Genomic DNA, 15,432 nt, shown 5'->3' with positions numbered 1-15,432 from the left:
AAACGCTGCATCTAACAGTGCTGTTTTGGGAAGAAAATAAAATTATGCATACACACAAACGTGGAATTGGTAGCTGAAAATAAAGTTTTTTTTATATTTTTATTTTTTATTCAGTTAATGTTATTTTATTTCAAGTATTTATTATTATTATTATTATTATTTAATCACTATTAACGCTAATGAAATTCAGATAGTAATCTAAAAAAAAATGTGGATATATGATTCACATAAAAGTAAAAATAAAATGTACAAATTAAAAAATATTCACTGATGATGAGGAAGCTGATGATGAAGAAGATTATGATAATAATGATGAAGCGTGATGATGATGAATGTTCTACTGGCTTGATTGTGTGTAGATCCATGTATTACTGTACATTATATTTACATGATGACGGACTCTTATGTACTATTAATGCCACCGCAGTGTGTACTAGTGTGTTGTGTGTGTTGTGTGTGTGGGTTGTGTGTGTGTGTGTGTGGTGTGTGTGTGTGTGTGTGTGTGGTGTGTGTGTGGTGTGTTTGTGATGTTTTTTCATTTCAGATTTCCTTCGTGTGTCATGGTGTTTCACACTGAGAGCTTTACTAGTACATCAAGATTATTTAGAGGGCACAAAACAGTCTTAAAATAAACTAAATAGAAAAATGTTTTGTCTCTTATTAAGATTACACATGTCACATTAAGAATCATAAATGTCAACAATTTCTTGACTCTTCTTGGGAGCCCTTCCAATGAGCTAGTTTTGTGAGGAACATGTGAACACACTATCATTTTTTACTAGTCCAAAGTGTTTTTTCTTACCTTAAGAGTGACATTATAGTGTTTTGGTGTGTGTTTTTTTTTTTTTTAGACTATTGTTAGTAACAATATTAATTTTTCCGTTAAGCATGGACCAGCCTCATCCTCATTCCTCATCCTCATCCTCATCCTCACAGAGTGTCCCCCTTTCATAAACTCCCCTCATCCTCATGGGCACTGAGGGGCAGGTCACAGCGCCCCCGTGTGGAGCTTCTCAAATCTGCTTCTGATTTAACACTCACATTTTTGGAGCATCTCTGTCTGCTTCGTATTTTACATTCCCAGCAGGATCCATTCTATGTGCAATGTATTTGATTCCCAGACAGTGAAACCACAGAACCTCAGATCTACAGTATAATGTGCTCTTGTGTGCCTCGTAACATAAATAATATATATAATGATTATATAGAGAGATGAGAGAGAGAGAGAGAGAGAGAGAGGAGAATTTATATTAAAATATTTTAAATCTCTACCTTACATCCTCATGTACAGTAGAAAAAATGGTGCAGAAAAACAATTTAACTTCAGAAATTGCTAGTAATTTCACTGTGTAATTTACATAGAAAGAAGTAACACGTGGATTTTAAACATGAAATTTTAAGAATAAAAAACTGAATCAGTGTTTTCTTGTAAAACATATAATCTGTAAATCTTCCATAATCTTCCACAAACACTCGAAAAATGGTCCAGAGTCCATCTGGCGTCCTGCTGAGAGAGAATCTGTGTCCCCTAAACTGAGACCCAGAAACAACATGAATTGAGAGGCACTGTAAAACACTAGGACATTCTTCACGGAGCTGATAAAGACTGTGAGGATAGATACTGTTCAACTGCAGCATCAAACCAGAAACGGCCGTCGAATGATACAGCGTTAGCAGAGACACTCTTCTCAGTGCATCATGATTAGAGCAGATCATTAATTGCTCAAAACACCACAGCAAGACACCAGAACTGATAACAACTACCTGCAACACGATCTGAGCTCAGCTTCAGATGAAAGATTCTATATTCAACGAGTAATGCCCATCTGTAGTTCCTTCAGCACTTTATATAATACAGATTGTTTTAAAGCAGCTCACTTTAAGAAAAACTAAACTGGAAAAATCACAGAAAAAAATATAAATTAATTTAAGAACTGAAAGTGAAACTGAAAAAAACAAACAAACAAAAATATATATAGACAAAAAAACTTAACAAACCAAAACTTTAATTAATTTCTGTTTACATTTTATATATATATATATATACTGAAATAACACAACACAATTTGTACATATACATACTAAAATAACAATTTAATTTAAAAGACTTTAGGAATTGTTGTAATTTTGTGTTCTTGATGAAAGTACTTCTCAAAACACACACAGTAACTGTATTTATTGGGATCTTTTGATTGTATTTTTTTGTTCTTGATGAAAGTATCCCTCTCCTGGTAGAATAGTCACTTATGAAGTTTTTGTGTCAGGTATGGTTAATTACAGTTAAATCTGTGGATATAGAGTTGAATTTAGTCTGCATAGAAGTCAAATCTAAGGATTTTCTATTTGACTCATTAAAAAAACAGAATCAATGATGCGAGATTTTTCAATCAAATATAGACAGATTCAGTTTCAGCAGCTCTACAAGACAATAGAGGCTTATTTCAAATAAATAACTAAAGCAAGACATCCCTTGTTTTTGTGTTGACCCTTTGGTATTTCTAACTGACATCGATCCTTAATGAATCTGAGTGCTCTGTTTAGGTTTATATTCAGTGAACCATATCTCAATAATATTTCGGGTCCTAGTTCATTGAGTGGCTGTGTAAAGGAGTAAAAGTACTTGAAAATCAATCCGAAATGTAACTGGAAGCCAGTATAAGTCAAGTCAAGTCAAGTCAGCCTTTGCTTGATATAGCGCTTTCAAAAAAAAAGATTGTGTCAAACAGCACCCTGAACCAACATTAATTAGGGAAAACAGTGTCCAATAATTACAAAATGACAGTTAAAGGCATTTCATCATTGAATTCAGTGATGTCATCCATGCAGGCGGCAGTTCAGGTTAAAAATAGTAGCTCTGGCAAATAATGTGTTTTTTAGCTGATATCTGGGGGTCTTGCCAGCAATTGAGTGGGAGAGTTTGGTCCCAGCATACACCAATTCTCTCCATTTTCTGTGAGAGCTAGAATGTGGAGATGCTGGAGAGGATTGGATAATGGGTCGTGGTGAGATGGCCCATGTGTCTCTGGTGTTTCCGGTGGCTGTGAATATTGTTGTGCCGGCTTCCCTGCTGTTTCTAGAAAGTCATGCTTGGTGCTGAGTCTTGGAAGCTGTTTCTGAGGCGTCAACAGTCCGCTGTCTGTGATGAGAGCTCTGTGGGCAGGGCTGACGAAGTCTGGCTTACAGACAGGAGGTTAAAGAGCTGGTGTTTTGGCGGTGCTGTCTGTTATTGTGCAGTCTCAACAACAGGAGCTCACACACTCAAAACAGTGGAGATGATGTGGACCTCCAGGAGAAACCCCCCTGCTCTCTCCCCCCACATCACCATCATGAACCCAGCACTGTGACTGCATTTGGAGTCATTCAGTTCCTGGCACCACTATCTCTCAAGGACCTGAAGTGGGACCATTCACATTGACTCCATTGTGAAAAAGGCCCAGCAGAGGTTTGTACTTACTTCGCCACTGAGGAAGTTTAACCCTGCTACCAGGAGCTTCTGAAAACAAGTTCTACTCCACCATCGTTGAATGCGTCCTCTGCACTTCAGTAGACTGTCTGGTTCAGCTCAAGCTTCTAAATATGACCTCAGAAGACTACAGAGGGTAGTCCGGACTGCTGAGAGAATCATCGGTACAACCCTCCCTTCTATTCAAGAACTGTACTCATCCAGAGTGAGCAAAAGGGCTGGCAAAATCACTCTGGACCCCTCACATCCAGCAGACTTCCTCTTTGAACTGTTGCCATCTGGTCGACGCTACAGAGCCCTGATCACCAGAACGACCAGGCACAGGAACAGTTTCTTCCCTCAGGCAATTCATCTAATGAACACTTGATAATAACTGTGGAACACACTACACTATTTATACATACATACACTTATTTATCTAACACACATACTTAGTCTACACTTCAAATTTGCACATAATATACCTGTACATACAGTACAGGTCAAAAGTTTGGAAACATTACTATTTTTAATGTTTTTGAAAGAATTTTCTTCTGCTCGAATCAAGCCTGCATTTATTTGATCAAAAATACAGAAAAAACAGTAATATTGTGAAATATTATACAACTTAAAATAATAGTTTTTTTTCTATTTGAATAGACTTTAAAAAAATAATTTATTCCTGTGATGCAAAGCTGAATTTTTCAGCATCTTACTCCAGCCTTCAGTGTCACATGTAACATACAGTCTATCACAATGATCATTTAGAAATCATTCTAATATTATGATTTTAGGTTATGAGTGTTGGAAACAGTTCTGCTGTCTAATATATTTGATGAATAAAAGGTCAGAAAAAAGAACTGCATTTATTCATGAAATAAAAAAAAATTCCTAATAATATATATTCTTAATAATAATATTTTTCTTTGACTATCGACTTTTTATCAATTTAACACAATCCTTTGCTGAATATAAAGTATTGATTTTATTTAAAAAAAAAGAAAGAAAAAAAATTACTGACCCCAAATTACTGACCAGTAGTGTATATTGTTTATTACAAAATATTTATATTTTAAAAAACATAGCTTCTTTTTTTTTTTTACTTTTTATTCATCAAACTATCCTAAAAAAGGTATCACATGTTCTGAAAACAATATTAAGCAGCAGAACTGTTTCCCAACTTTGTATAATGAATCATCATATTAGAATGATTTCTAAAGGATCATGTGATAATGATCCTAAAAATTCAGCTTTGCATCACAGAAATAATCATAATTTAAAGTATAATAAATTTAAAAACAATTATTTAAATTGTAATAATATATCACAATATTACTGTTTTTTTCTGTATTTTTGATCAAATAAATGCAGGCTTGATGAGCAGAAGAACTTCTTCAAAAAACATTAAAAATAGTAATGTTTCCAAACTTTTGACCTGTACTGTACAAAAACTGCCTATTGTTAATATACCTGCACATACAGTTGGCAATTTGTATATTGTTATTCCTTACCTACTTATTTGTATTTTTTATTCTTTTATTATCTTGTTTTTGTTCTGTCGCTGTCATTCTGTTACACTGCGGAAGCTTCTGTCACGAAAACATTACCTGGCAATAAAGCTCATTCTGAATCTGATTCTGATTCTGATACACTCTTATACACTCTCTTATGTAGTTTTATTTATTTTAATTTGCTGAATCTTTTACTCTCACAAAGTCTCACACACTCATACACTCTGACACATTTTCATACAGTGTCAAATGTCCTCATACAGTCTCATACACTTCCACACACTCTCTTTCACTTCCATACAGTCTCATAAACTCTCATACCAATCTTTTACACTCTGAAACATCCTCATACAATCTTTTACAGTCTCAGTCCAGTCTCTTCCGCCAGTCAGAAGCTCAAAGCACAATGCTTTCTTTGTGTTGAGGAGAGCGAATCTTTCCGATTATGAAAGCTTGCTGTGCAGCTCTGGGGCTTTTATTGATTTCTCTGTCAACATGCTTTTCAGAGCGTTTTATGACCTACATCTGTCTTCCGCCACTAGCCTTTCCGCAATTAATCACACTTCAGTCCCTCAGACTGTAACCATGGAGATTCTGCTCCCTCGACAGGTGAAGTATTTGAGCAAACACGTTTAACAGCTTCGTCCGCCAACGTCCACCTGTTTGAGCTCTGGAACCAACTTCAGCAAATCACGGGACAGAGCGTGTGTGTAAGGACCAGTCTCTGACACAAACGCCTCCAAAGTGGATCCAAAGTGTTTCCTGAGCAATAAACCAATCACTGTACGTGCAGCTCCTCATTATTCCATCTATAAAATAAACCCACAAAATCAAATATTGAAGTAATACATTTGTTATTTCACTTTCATTTAGTAGTGAAGCTAGTTTTGTTATCATCTTGTGTGTGGTTTGGTTAAAGCAGGAGAGTCAGTGCTGAATGTCATTGCATTTCTGCACTCAACAGGGGGCACTGTTGATTTACCACACACACACACACACACACACACACACACACACACACACACACACACACACACCCAACACACACACAACACCACACACACACACACAACACCACACAGAACACACACACACATATAGTATATGTTGTCTTGAAGGGCATTCTAATATTATTAGTATATGTCTTTCATGTAAAAGATTCTGAGTTTCCAAAGACATCTATACAATTAAGAAATAGAACTGTAAACCATAACAACCAAGTGAAAGAACCTATGCTTACAACCATACTGCTACTGCTACCAAAGCAGGTTTTGAGTGTAGTATTAGAGCAGTGTGCAACTCGCGTGGAAGCAGGCCATGAATGAATTGCCAATGCTTTTTTGCCCTATTAATGCTGCAGCAGGGAGTAACTGGACCGTGATTAAAACACACTACTACGTCGGATATGATGCTGTCTAGGTAGGCAGCTCACTTGTGTTTGGAGCAAGCTCTGTATAGTGTGCTTGTTGATGTATGTTTTGCTGCTAAAGATCATCTCATCTTGCAACCTCCTGCTGATTAATGTGTGTGTGTGTGGTGTGTGTGTGGGTGTGGTGTGTGTGGTGTGTGTGTGTGTGGTGTGTGTGTGTTGTTGTGTGTGGTGTGTGTGTTTGTGTGTGTGTGTGGTGCGTTTTTTCACGCAGGACTGAGTGCTTAATATTCACTCCAGCGTATTCATGAATGTCAACATTAATCGTCCATCCATAATGGAGTGTGCTCAAACGGGCGCTCAGTGACACCAGAGATTAAGACGAGCCCCAATTAAAACCCTGGACAGAGCAAAATGTGGCGTGACGTCTTTAGAGAGAAACATCCAATTCAGTCCGCCTACATATAAAACATAATTACCGTCTTAAGACATCAACTGGACATGAATTTCAAACAGTTTGAGAGTCATATGAGATTCTTATGATACCTCACTGCCCCATAGCATGCCACCTAGCAACCACCCAGAACACCCTAGCAACACCTTAGTGCAAGATTTTTTGCCATGGTGAGCCCCTGATTCCCTATTTCTTCAAATGTGAGTCCTAGGGGTGTCTAGGTTTGTGCGATATTGACAATATATATATATATAATCTCAATATTTTGGGGATTAGATAACGATGATTAAAAAATATGTTTAGTTTTTTTTTTTGTGTGTGTGTGTTAATTTCCGCATGGTAAAAAATAAATATAACTTCACAATTTGTCAGTCACAGTCACAAAAAAAAGGAAGAAGTGAATGGAAGAAGAAGAAGAAAAAAATGCATACAGAACATATCGGACTCAGTGTGCAAGGACCTTTAGTATGGTCATGGATAATCAGAAATAATAGTAGAACTGCCAGTAGGTGGCGGCAAGTCCTTATTTCAGTTGCGTGATGCATTGGATCATTCATTCATCATAGTCAAAACGTGTCTGGATTCATTTAGAAACTGAAGCTAAACATGACAGCTCTATTTACGAATGGATCATTGAGAATCATTGACCTCAAATGATTTGTTCGAAAACCAGATTCATTCAGGAAAGCAGATAGCAAGTGTTCTCTCTGAGATGCACAAAATGTTCTCTTTTGACTTTGGTCTGGAACTATTTGTTTGGAACTATGTAGACAATATTGTACGCTAAAATGTAATTAACTCAATGTTAACATCTGTCTTGTCTTCTTATCAACTGTTGTATAATAATCTTTTTGTGAATGAGCTCAAACACTAACCAGTTGAGGGGGGCAACAGCACTGTTAACTTGTTGTAAAATTAGCTTACCTACAATCATATCTTATGAAAGTGTAACAAAACAAAAATCCAAACACAGGGATATTTTTGCTTTCATAACGTGAATTATAGATTCATTATAGACGTGGCATTCTGCTAGGTTTATCGCACACAGTCATGATTTTTGGGCTCTCACGACATTTTTTTCTTTGTTCTTTTTCTTGCTTTTATATATTGTTTTTTTTTTTTTGGTTAGTATCAAAAAAGCTCAAACGGGTCCAGCTGTTCTTGTTGTGTTCAGGACTAGTGATTGCCAGCGGATTAGAGCAGGAAATTAGCGCAGGAGCCTCTCTGATACAGAAGGTCTCTGCACCTATGGCCAGCGCTCCAGATGATGATGTTGGATCGGCGAGATGGAGGATTGATGGATGACTGGGAGGAAAAACTGGGAGCCCAAACTCTCTGAGACTAACGAGCGAGTTCAGAGAATTGCACACAGTGTATAAACTACGTACGAGTGCCTCACTGTTGCTGACTTTTGAACCCCGCGTCTAATTGGCACCTTATTCGACTCCAAATATATAAACAGTTCCATGTCTGTTTGTCATGCTTTAATTCTGACCATGTGACTGAGATGTTTTGTTGGTAATTGACAATGGAAACAACACTCTGACCGCCTCTCACACTCAACAAGGATTTAGATGCACACCACGATCGAGTCTCTATGTTTCATCATAAGATTCTTTCACTGACCAGTTCTACATTATTGCAGCTAGAGGCTTGAATTGATTCGTTAAATGCCGGGGCCAATGTTTTATTAAAACTTGCATCTACAAATAGCTTTCTCCTCATATTGACAATAAAGCAGATCCATTTCCTCCATTGTGTGAACTACTGACTTTTGACTTTTATCAAGCTGTGCAAACAAGATAATGATAGTCTGTAATGATAATAATGAGCTTTAGTAACATGCTTTTGTAAATGCAGTGTATTTGCCATTCTGTTTCTGTCATATGCAGTATGCTCAGGTTGAGTTTCATGTCAAATGTTATTTATAGAGCACAATTTTACACACAAGTGTAGTTGATCCAAAGCATTTTTACAGTAAGAGATATAAAAGAATGAATGAATAAATAAAACATAACACACCAGTGGCGATACTATAGAGCGGGGCACATGGTTGGCATGTCCTACTGGGCTGGCCTTTCTTTTGTGGGAAAGAAAAAGAAAATCCATACAGGACAATAATTGCTCAAATACATGAACATACACGCTACTCGCAGAAGTAAACAGTAAAAAAAGCTTATCATTTTGTTCCATCACTACTAAAAAGTAAATATGTTTTAAGTGAAAGGTGAGTAAAAGTGGAAAAGATTGCTTTGGTTAATGAGGGATCTTAACGCGCCCCGCCCTCTCTTTGGACACACAAGAGTGCTGTTTTAATGTTTATATTATGATCCAATTCCACGAGCTGCCAAAAATACAATGAACTTATCAGTCAGGAGCATCAGACAGCAGATTTGGTTCCAGTGCAGGGGTGAAGCTCTGGATGCATAAAAACACGCTTGACTCAAACACTCTTTCTAAGTCAACATGACGATTGATTGTGCTATTGATGCACTTTAAAAGCACTCTCGTTTGACATTTTGAGTCCTTGCAACCACCAAGATATGGGTCAGATTGAATGGAGGATTTACCAAATCATATTAAGAACTGGAATTAGATCTGAATAATATCAACTGATTGTCTTCTGTATGAGCTGCAGAATTTAGATTTGTGTATATTTGATGAACATTCCCATCGCCGTTTATTCTGAGGTAAAGCTGCTTTGAAATAGTTTGTATGTGTTTGTATAAAAATTCACAAGAAATAAATAAAATTGGTCTGATGTTGAATCCAGCATGAGTGACATGTCAAAATTTGTCTCTTGATTAGAATTGATAGTCGTTAAATGGTGTCATATGATGATCTGATTTCACAATCTTTTCCTTTCTCTTTGTAGTGTTACAAGCTCTTGGTGCATGTAAGAGAGATCTTTTAAAGTTCTGAGAAGACTAAAGTCCTTCAAATCCAAAGAGATATTCGTTCTCAAATGTTGAACTCTTCGTCCGGAGCCCGCCCTCGAAGGTATTCTAACATTCTTCCAATCTATCACGTCACGAGTGTAGAAATATTTTGTGTAATGCTTCCCAAATTTGTAGAAGAGAGAAAGAAGAGTAGTTTGTTCGTAGACCACGTGATTAAATTAGCTAAAGCGCATGTCAGGGGAGGGGGGGAGGAGAGATGTTGTGTGTATCTAGGAGAAAGCAAAACACTCTTGATTTTGGCCCTCTCGAAAGTAGATGCATTTAAGAATCCACAAGATTACTTACAACAACCGAAGCAACCTTATTTATGGATGACCGTTTCGGAGTTAACAGAGGAGGTAATTCAGACTTTGCATACGACGTCAGTTGCTTCTGAATCAGCTACTCTAAGTGTTGTTTTGTGTATTTATTTAAGTATTTGCTATTGACTGTCAATTTCAAAGTTTGCAGCGCCGTGTGTGTGCGTGTGTGTGCCCGTGTGTGTGTGTGTGTCTGTGGTGTGAGAGAGAAAGAGAGAGGAGATCAGAGGACACATCACCGTGGAGTCCGCTATCTTAATCGTCCAGTAAGCTTTATGATACCGCAAACACACCCAGAGAATGCATCCCTGTGTCCTGTCACTGACTCTGTTCCTCTTCCAGCTGGAACTGATACGTGCCTAAGGACAGCTAAGCTCTGTTTATTTTGAAAGGTTCGAAGAAACACAATTCACGAAAAGGCGTTACATTTTTGTGTGAGTGCTTGAGTGTGCGGTAATCCACGAAGTACACTGGGTCAATGACCAAATCAGAGCAGACCGCGGCTTGTCAGAAGGGAGGAGGGGACTTTGCTTAGAAAGCAGTAGTCTAATGATCTTAAAAATCATATGCCAGTACCCTGACCTCCTCAGTAGACATCACAAGCACTATCCAGCGTTTCAATTCCTGTTTTGAGCCTTGCTTTATACAGTTGTTCACGGGCAAATAAATAATGCCGTTCCATGAGCTGGTTCGAGAAAACTCACAGTAATTAATATAAAAGATGCTTTGAAGTGACTCTTGTGTAATATTCAATAAATATATCTCTCTCTTCAGCATGTGTTCATGTAGATGCGGTGTTTTCCTGGAATGGGACACACGCGTGTCCAGCTGCTGATGAATCAGGTGTGTTTGATGAGAGACACTGTGGAGAACCCCTGCTGCTGCTGCTGCTGCTGCTGCTGCTGCTGATGATGATGACGGTAGTGTGAGTAGTGAGTGATGATGTTGGTAAGGAGAAAGAGGAGTCTTTCAGTGATGGGATGGGGAACCAGGTCTGCTGACTTTATTCATCTGGGGCCTCAGAGGGGCGTACGCTAGGCTGTATCATCAAAGCTCATACGCAATGCACAGGCTGCCCTTTACATCCACACACACACGCTGACCTGAGCACACACACCTCTTAAAGGAGACCGGGCTGTGTGTGCAGTCCTGAATCTCACCTATAACCTTCATGTGTGTCCCAGAAACCTAAGGTTTTAATTTAAAACAGTGGGAGTTTACGTAACCTGCTGTTTACACACACACACACACACACACACACACATACACACATACACACCGCAGCTTGGCGCACACACTGCGCGCGCTTACTGCCTATGTGCACACACACACACACACACAAGCACCGCCCACCTGATGATGTCATCCTGGCTGTTCTTTGTGAGGGTAATGAGTGTTTTTAATAATGTTCATGTTAATGGATGTTTGAGTGCTGGTGACAGGTCTACTATAGAGGAATTCCCACAGCAGGTTGGCCCTAAACTTCAAAGTTCCAGATGCTTTTAATGCTTAGAAATATGGCTGTACAAGTCCCATTCAACAAACTTAAAAAATCCTGGTTTAAAAGCTCACTTAACCCAGAAAAAGTTCGAACTAGTCCAGCTTTAATTTTGATGGAGTAGAAGTATATATCATTTTTTTGCAGTATGATTATTTTTTTAGCAATGAAAATAACATTGATCATCTATTAAACCGTAACTACGGCCAGCCTTGAAAACTAATATGTTATAGTTAATGCACTGTAAACTAACTTGAACAAACAATGAACAAATGTATTTTATTAATTGAAGTTTTTTCTGGTCTTTTAAAGGTGTTTAAGGGGATTTATTGGAATTTTTTCAAATTAAGGAGTTTTTTTGGATGGGATTAAAAAGGTCTTAAAGAGACATGAAGTCTTTTTCTAAAATTTAAAAAAATTGGGATTTAGAGGCTAACAAACGTAGATAAAGGCCTCCAAAAAATTATTTTTTTAATTTTTTTAAATTCTTTGCACCGGGTTTAAAGCAAACACATGGTAGGGACTACATCATGTGAATTTCCATGCAACAAATTTTTGCAAATGGCCCGACTGCAATGACCTATGTTTTACTTTTTTTAAAAAAAAATTTTCCCCAAGCTTCCTAAATCTATTTCCCGGTAAAAAGAAAACTTGATTCCGATGAGGAAAAAAAAGAGTATGGATCGTTTTTTGCCGTGTGTTTTTGTTTGTATTAATTTTAAATTTTTTAAATTTTTTTTTGCATTTGTGTTTTGTCATTAAACACTGTTGTAGAATACATGTGTTTTTACGACAAGGGGGTTGGGAGTTCAGTCTGGGGCCAGCAGGAATTGTGGGGGGGGGGAGTGCATGTGGGGGTTTCTCTCTCCACCTTCAATACCATGACTTAGGTGCCCCTTTGGGGCAAGGCTTAACCCCAACTGCCCCCGGGCCCCCCACAATAAAAATGGTTTACTGCTCCGGGTGTGTTTCACAGTGTGTTTTGTGTTCACTCTCTGTGTGTTTACCCGGATGGGTTAAATGAAAGAGCCGCAACCCTAAGTATGGGTCATTTTTCCTTTTAAAATTCCGCCATTTTAATTTCCTTTGACTTTAATTTTCCTGCCCCTGAAATGAATACCCCCTCCTTATATTTTCATCTTGTTTTTTAGTACAAATTCTAAAGACCCCCTTAAATCAAGATACATTTACGGGAGATACAAACGAAAACAGGGGAAGTTTTGTTTTTGAGAAATTAAAAAAAAAATTAAAGGGTTTTCCAATTAAAACAAGAAAAATTTTGTAGATAAAAAAAGTTCATATATATATATATATATAATATATATATATATATATATATATATAAACATTCATAAATCTGCATAAAGCCTGATTAACTAACACCCCTTAAACACATGTACAGTCCCAATACATGCATTTTTAAATTTTCCATGCAGACCCAGAAGAAAAATTAAAAAAAGGGCCCTGATCTGCAGTGCCCCAATGGTACTTTCCACTAAATGAAACGTTTTTGGCTTCCCCAACTTCCCACTTCGGGTTTTCCCTTTGTTGTTTATATGTATCTTGATTTTCTTTTTGGTATCTGTGATCTGCCGCCATGAGGTTATATGTATCTGTGATCTGCCGCCCGTTTTTGTTTCCTGTTTGTTTTATTAGATTTTTGGTTTTTCCCCCACACAGTGCCGGGGCTTTGGTGTGTGTGTGTGTTTTGTGGGGCATGTGTGTTTTGGTTTTGTGACATTTTCAGGCCCAAATTTTGTATAAGGGAATTTTATGAAAAAGGTATTAAAAGGAGATGGGGGTTTATGAGGAAAAAAAATGTCCCCATTTTTAAAAACGCTTAAAAACCCAAACAGTATTATTTTTTTTTGAGAAAGAAAAAAATGCAAAAAGTTTCCTGTAAGGGGTAGGGTTAGGTGGGGGGTTGGTGTAGGCATAGAATATAAAAGGTTCAACAGTAAAAAACCATTACTTTTTAGGGGTTTCTTACTTTTCAAAAAACAAACATGTTGCGGGGTGTGTGTGTGTGTGTGTGTGTGTGTGTGTGTGTGTGGGGCGTGTCGCGGGCGGTGTTTTGTGTTGTGTGTGGGGGGTAGGTGGTGGTGTGTGTGTGTGTGTGTGTGTGTGTGTGTGTGTGTGTGTGTGTGAGTGTTTGTGTGTATGTGTGTGGGAGTGTGTGTGTGTGGGGGAGTGTTTGTGTGTATGTGTGTTTGGTGGGGTCTGTGTGTGTGTGTGTGTGTGTGTTTTATGAATGAGTGTGTGTGTGTGTGTGTGTGTGTGTTTTTTAGGGAATGAGGGTTGTGTGTGTGTGTGTGTGTGGGGGAGTGTTGTGTGTGTGTGTGTGTGTGGGGGTTTTTAGTGAGGGGTATGTGTGTGTGTGTTGTGTGTGTGTGTGTGTGTGTGTGTGTGGGGAGTGTTTGGTCTTGTGTGTGTGTGAGTGTTTGTGTGTGTGTGTGTGTGTGTGTGTTGGAATGTGTGTGTGTTGTGTGTGTGTGTGTTGTTTTTTTTTAAGGAATGGAGTGTTGTGTGTGTGTGTGTGTGTGTGTGTTTTTTAAAGGAATGAGTGTGTGGTGCGAATGCGGTGGTGGTGTGTGTGTGTGTGTGTGTGTGTAAAAGGTGCGCCCGTTGTGTTGTGTGTGTTTTCAGTCAGGGTTTTAATAAGTGTGTTCCACCCCGGGGGTGGGGGGGGGAGGAGACGAGAGATTCATAAATGTTGTCCCCGGGCTGTGTTCACAACCCACACCCCAGCACACTACTCTCCCCAGTGCCTTCTCTTCTGTAGTTTTGCAGTGTCCCCTGCTGCGGGCCCCCCTTTTTTATTTATCAGTTTTTTGGTTTAATTGTAAATTATTTCAATCTTCACTTTTAAAAATTTAAAAAAAGAAATGTTGCTTTTGGAACTAAACTGACATATATTAAGTTAATGTTTTTTAATATTTTATTTTGGGATTTATTTTAACTAGATTTTATTCTATATTTTCTGTTTTTACATTAATTTCCAAAATTTTTAAATATTTTTTTTGTGGTTTTTTTAAAAATTTTTATAAAAAAACAACAAACACACACCACACACACACACTTAAATCCATTTCCCCTCCTGATTGTGATCAGCAGTCTGGACACACACACTTAAATCCATTTCCCCTCCTGATTGTGATCAGCAGTCTGGGCAGTCAGTGTTTTGTTGGGTTTTAAAAACGGGGGATGAACAATGGGTGGGGTTTTTTGGGGCGTGGGGAGCAGGTATAGCCCGTCGTTTCCTTCCCCCCAAAAAGAAGGAGCCAGGGGAAAAATTAAAGGCTGGCGGTGGAATCGGCCCCCCATTTCTGCAGAGATCTTTTACACTTCAAAGTGATTCCCGCTCTACCCTAAAACAACAGGCTTTTCTGCACAGATTCAGTTTGGGCCTCTGCGCTTCAGCCACCTAATAGAGTCCTTTATTTTTATTTTGGACTCCATGTTGATCTGATAAGGGAAAATGTGCTGTAGAAAATATATTAAAAATGTGTGGCTTAATCTCAGCTCTGGTTTCCAGTCTCTTTCCTCAAAGAAGCTGCTTTTTAATATTCCCTGGCTTTGACAAATTTGGGGAAAACTGCATTTGTTTTTAAAAAAAAAGATTGAAAAAAAAATTTTTGATAAATTAAAAATCTTTAAAAGGGGTACTTCCCTAAAAAATGAAAAATATGTTCCCCCCTCAGTTCATCGGGAGACGGATGAGTTTGTGTCTTCATCAGGTTTGTAGAAAGTAGCAGACCAGTGTCCAGCAATGGATGCCTGGTGAATGGGTCCCAGAATGAGAGCCCAAACAGCTGAAAAAAACATCACAATAACCACAAGTAACCACAGCACTCCAGTCCATCAGTGAACATCTGGAGAAGAAAAAAATATAAACAAAA

This window comes from Cyprinus carpio, chromosome B5, assembly GCF_018340385.1.
Source record: "Cyprinus carpio isolate SPL01 chromosome B5, ASM1834038v1, whole genome shotgun sequence".
NCBI classification, from domain to species: Eukaryota; Metazoa; Chordata; class Actinopteri; order Cypriniformes; family Cyprinidae; genus Cyprinus; species Cyprinus carpio.
The sequence above is the reverse complement of the archived record's forward strand: the minus strand, read 5'-3'. Positions refer to the sequence as shown.